Source organism: Pinus tabuliformis, chromosome 5_1, assembly GCF_031772625.1.
Source record: "Pinus tabuliformis cultivar Carrire ecotype Pingquan chromosome 5_1, CPIR1, whole genome shotgun sequence".
NCBI classification, from domain to species: domain Eukaryota; kingdom Viridiplantae; phylum Streptophyta; class Pinopsida; order Pinales; family Pinaceae; genus Pinus; species Pinus tabuliformis.
Genome location: NC_142305.1, coordinates 918,966,455 through 918,972,454, shown reverse-complemented (window position 1 = coordinate 918,972,454; position 6,000 = coordinate 918,966,455).

Here is a 6,000-nt window from a genome sequence, read left to right as displayed (position 1 = left end):
AGTTTACCCATCAGATTGAGGATGATAATATGAGCTATTAGCTAATTGAGTACCAAGACAAGAAAATAATCCCGTCTAAAAATTTCCAGTGAAAATAGGATCTTTTTCACTTACAATAAACTTTTGGTTTCCATGTAGCTTTCGAATTGATTCCATAAATGCAATAACATCTGTATTAGATTTAAAAGGATGAGATAATGCACAAAAGCATGAATACTTGGTAAGTCTATAAACTACCACCATGATGACACTCTTTCCTTCAAACTTGGGTAAACCTATGATAAAATCCATTGATACCTCCTCCCAACTATGAATTGGAATGACTAAAGGTTGTAACAAACTCGAGTATTAATTGTCTCAACATTGTTTTGTTGGCAAACCAAACATTCCGCCACAAAATTCTGAATATTAGATTTAAGGCCATCCCAAAAAAAACCTTCTTGACCCTGTGGTAAGTTTTTAAAAATCCTGAGTGCCTTGTGCAATTCCAAAAGAATCTTTTGTTTGAGTTGGGAATTCTTACAAAGATATAAGCAATCTATATACCATAATGAATCATTTTTCTAGATAAATGTATCAGATGTACTAGGATCTTACTGCAAATTTTGAATGAGTGTCCACACCTCTTCATCATTCTTACATTCATCCCTTGCTTTATTTATACAATCAAGTTGGATAATATAAATGGAATAGAGAAATGCTTCCACATCCTCATCCTTTCTTGAGAGTGCATCTAGAACAACATTTTGCTTCCCTTTTTTCTAGATGATTTCAAAGTCGTAACCCAACATCTCGGTGACCCATTTTTACTGCTCTTCTGAAGATAATCTTTGTTCCAAAAAGTATTTAAGACTATCATGATCTATTTTTACCTTGAAATGTCTTCCCATTAGATAAGGTCATCATTGCTTTAGTGCATATAGTATTACCAACATTTCCTTCTCACAAATAGCCATGTGTAAATACTTTCCCTTGTTTGGATGACTTTCAAAAGCAATGGGGCATTAGAAAAAGAACAATTCCATATCATGAGGCATCACATTCCATAATAAAGGTTTTTTTGAAGTTAGGTGTAGCTAAGACTAGTGCTTGACACATTGCTTCTTTAAGATGTTCAAAGGCCTTAGTTGCTTCTAGAGTCCAAGAAAACACATCTTTCTTCAATAATGTTGTTAGAGGAACTACTATTCTCCCATAATTCTTAACAAACTTGCGATAATACCCTATCAACCCAAGAAATCCTTGAATATGCTTTAAGGTTGTGGGGATTTTCCATTCTTTAATGGATTTAATTTTGTTAGAGTCTACCTTAACACACTCATGAGATACAATATGACCCAAATAATCTACCTCTTGTACTCCAAAGAAACATTTGGAGTTTTTTCATATAATTGCTTCTTCTACAATACTTTGAGCACCTTGTCAAGATGTTGAACATGATCCTTCCAAAACTTGCTGTAAATTAGTATATCTCAAAAAATACTAACACAATTTTTCTAAGCAATGGTTTGAAAATGGAATTCATCAAACCTTGAAATGTGGAAGGTGCATTAGCAAGGCCAAAAGGTATGACCAAAAATTCATAATGACCTTCATGAATTTTGAATGTTGTTTTTGGAATGTCAACATGTTGCAATATATTCAGCCTCAACATTACTCGAAGAAACTAAATCTTGCTTTCTGCTCATCCATGAGACCATGGAGGATCCCAAACTAAAACATCCTCCAGTAATGCTTCTTCCATCCTGATCACTGCCTCCCCAGTCAGAATCTGCATATCCAATCAAGTGGACATCATTCCTCCTATCATACTTTAGGAAGTAGTGGATTGTTCCTTGCAGATATCTTAGTATGTGCTTGGTCGCTATCCAATGATCATGCTTTGAATCAACTTGGAACTGAATAAGAACATTCACTACAAAAGCTATGTCTAGTCAAGTATTCACCAATTACATCAATGATCATGGGGGTTGTCATAGTTTTGCAATCCATCATGTCAAACCTCTTCAACATCTCGATCACATACTTTCCTTGACCTAGATAAATCTCATCGGGTCCCTTCCAAACTTCCAGTCCCATATAGTAGTGCATCAACCCTAGATCCTTGATGTTTAATTTCATTGTTAGTTGCTCCTTGCATTCTTGGATCCGATCTTCCACACATGTTAAGAGAATATCATCCACATATAGAATAATGATTACAAGATCATTATTCAAAACCTTGATATAGAGACTTAGATCGACAAAACTCTTTGTGAATCCCAATCTTTTTAGGTATGCATCCATCCTTGCATACCATGCCCTTGGTGATTTCTTAAGGCCATATAATTCCTTCTTCAACTTGCAAACATAAGTCTCTCTATCGTTGACTTTAAATCCAAAGGGTTGATCTATATAGAATTCTTCATCAATTGTGCCATTTAGGAATGCGGTCTTGATATCCATTTTATGAATGTTCCATCCCATTGATGTTTCCAAAGAGACTAGTGAATGTATAGTTGTATACCTTGCTATAGGAGAAAATGTCTCTTCATAATCGAGGCCTTCTTGTTGAGAGAAAACCCTACCCACAAATCTTGCCTTATACTTATCAATACTTCCATTTGTCGCACGTTTAATCTTGTAGAGCCATTTGGAATTTACCACAGATTTGTCTTCAGGCCTAGGCATGGTCTCCCAAACTCCATTTTTCATTATCAATTAATACTCTTCATTCATGGCATCCTTCCATTCTTGATGTTTGAAAACACCTTCAAAGGTGGATGGATCTGCTTCTATCAACTTTGTCATGTATGCTACATATACACACTATCTTTTGGGCTTCTTACTTTCCTTCAATGTTCCCTCGGCTATTCCATGTCCTTTTGCATCTAGTAGAGTAGACTTAAACTAGTTAGGTATCTTTCTAGTTTCAGGGATGACCACCGGTTGCAGTGGTTCACTGGGATCATCATCTTCATGATTTGGTTGTTCTTCCTCCCTTGTGCCTTCCTCTTCAAATATAGGAAGTTCTTCATCATCAAAGTCCATTAGGAGATCCTTTGATTTCTTGAATGAAATACTTTCATCAAATATCACATCTCGACTAACTTTTATTCGTTGTCCTTCCTTTATGTAGATACTATATGCCTTTGAAGTATTACTATAGCCAAAAAATGTTCCTTTCATTCCCGAAGGATCCAACTTATCTCTCTTGTCTTTTGGTATATGAATATAAATAGGAAAACCAAAAATTCAGAGATGGTCCACACTTGGTTTATTCCCAGTGAATGCTTCTTCAAAAGTAAGTTATCTAGTGACCTGTGGGGACTTTAGTTTTGAATGTATACAACAGTCTTAGTTGCTTCATCCCACAGAAATTTTGGCAAATCTTGATCATGTAACATGGCTTTTACACTTTCTTCAATGGATCGATTCTTTCATTATGCAATTCCATTCTTTTCGGGATTGTATGGAACTATCAACTCCCTCTTAATCCCAACATCCTTAAAGAAAAATATGAGTTATTTTTAAGTATATTATCCTCCATTGTCAGATTTAAGGTCTTTATCCTTCTTTCTGTAAGGTTATCTACTTCAACTTTGAATTCTTGAAATTTGTTGAATACTTCATCCTTGGATTTCATTAAATAAACCCAAGTTTTCCTTGAATGGTCATAAATGAATGTCACATAATATAGATGACCTCCAAGAGACTTTATAGTCATGTGATCTATTGTAGCGGCTACAACCACCCTCCAAAATTTTTCCTTAGCTTCGTTTTGGAGCCTCCCTACCAACCTTTCATAGAACCTTGTCTTGCTTCGTCAAGTACACAAGCTTCAGTGTTCTTCTTGCACAAAGACAACCTGTCGATCAAAGCTTGATGCATTCCCCTCACAGGATGTTCATCCAGACTTGGTCCAGTTGCAGGTTGAGTAGCTTCCCCAAGAAATTGTGCAATTCTGGAGGGAAACCAGCCTTCCCTATAGAAATTACGTAATCCTGTCTGGCAGCCTGCTGGGCTCCAGAATTGCGCAATTTTGCTAGTCAACCCTCACAGTGAAAATTGTGCAATTTTCCCTAGCAGGGCTGCTCATCCCAGCAATTGCACAATCCTGGGTAGCAGTCAGCTGCTCTGCCCAGAAATTGCGCAAATCTCCTGGGCAGCGAGCCTAGCTCCCATCCAGAAATGTGCATTTCCTCCCAACAGTTGACCAGCCTCATGCATGAGCAGTTAGGTTGACCAGTTCTACCCGGGACCAAGGAAACTTGACTTGCATGCATGGTTTGATTTTTACCAGAATAACAAAAGGAAACATGCAAAAATCATCCCATGATTCAGGGAGCTATTTTTAGCAGCTGTATGTTACATGCAAAGTTCATTTAGAAACTTTCGTCCAAGTGTCACTTTTTCCTAGATTTGTGGCATGCACGTCATGAGCCCAAACTTATTTATTCAATGCATCAGAGCTCATTCTTTCACATCGATCTTGGAGCTATGATATCCCACATCACATATAAGACTCTTCGACACATCTGGCTCAGCTATTCAAGGGTAAGTGGCCTCAACTTGTCTTTTTCAACATTTCTGTCGCTTTTTGTGTTTTCACTTGTGTGAGAGTTGTTTTCTTGATTTCCTTGAGCACTTGCTGTTGTTTACATGCATACTATCTTGTACTAGCACCGTTTCAGTTTTCGTTGCTATCTCACTGCTGTCGCATGCATGAAATTGTTTTTCACGAACGATCGCCGATTCGGCGACTCGCTTCACCCACATGCATGTTGATATGTTTACTGAATTTTTCGTTCAATGCTTGCATGCACAATCAATCACTTCTGCTTTCACTTAGTGTCACCATGCATTCACTTTCACATTCTCTTTAAGTTGCCCGTCAGTGAGTCTGCCCAACCTTGGCGCGAACTCTGTCTTCACCGAGACAACATTGTGCAATTGGGGAAGGAAGTCTCTGTCTTCCTCTCCAGAAATGCGCATTTTTGCCCAGGCACTGTCCTCCAAGACTATTTTGCGCATTTCTGAGGGACACTTATTATCGGGAAAACTAGTGTCCATTCAGAGCTGCTAGTCCCACTAAGACGGGTAGTTATCTTAGAAACAAACAAACCAAAGTTACTTGTGTTTTCCTTTATGGGAGATAGATGAGAGAGAAGTAGAGAGTACCAACCTCAGTATTTCGCTAGTCGTCTTGCTTGTTTCCCTTCTCCTTTGATAGAGCTTTCACCACTCCTTTCTCACTTGTCCCGCTTCAAAGAACACCTGTAGAGTCAAAGCAGCAAAATACCATCAAAGCATAGAGATCTATAACCATAAACAATATAGGATCAGATGTACATTAACCATGCAAATGCATATACAAATACAAGATTTAGAGATCTACAAGTATATGGAGGAAAACTCAAATAGCTTTATTGATAGAAGTAGTTGAAGAGAGGATTACAACCAAGCTGTCTGATCCAGCATCATCCTCCCAACATGAAAGCCCTCTTCACTTCATACAAAGCAAGATCACCCAACAATACAATGTATCAAAGAGAAACCAACATCACTTCCTTACAAATTACAAAATTCTAGCCTCTGGATCTCTAGGATGAGGGATCCATATATAGATGTTTGCAGGAGAGTGAGTTAGCTTCTGGGATTTTGATTAGTTTCATTTCACTGATAGTTGTTGAATCCACTTGGGGATTTCATGATCTCTTACTCATCCCTGGGCGAATTCAGAGAGGCAAGTGTCATATAAGCAGTTTCTAGAAGATTCTTTGAGTTTCCACCTAGCAAACTGCTTCTGCCATTTGTCTGCTCTTTCTCATTGCACCCTATAGAAGGGCTTTTCAGTATGCATCGTACCCTTTGTGTGTAGCAGGTGAGATGCATCGCACCCTCAGCATGGAGCAGTCTCTATGGTCTAGTTTTGACCAGTTCTGAGCAGTTTTTCAGGGAGAACTTCTGGGAAATGATGTAATCAGTTGACCTTGATCCTTTAGGGTCTGAAACAACACT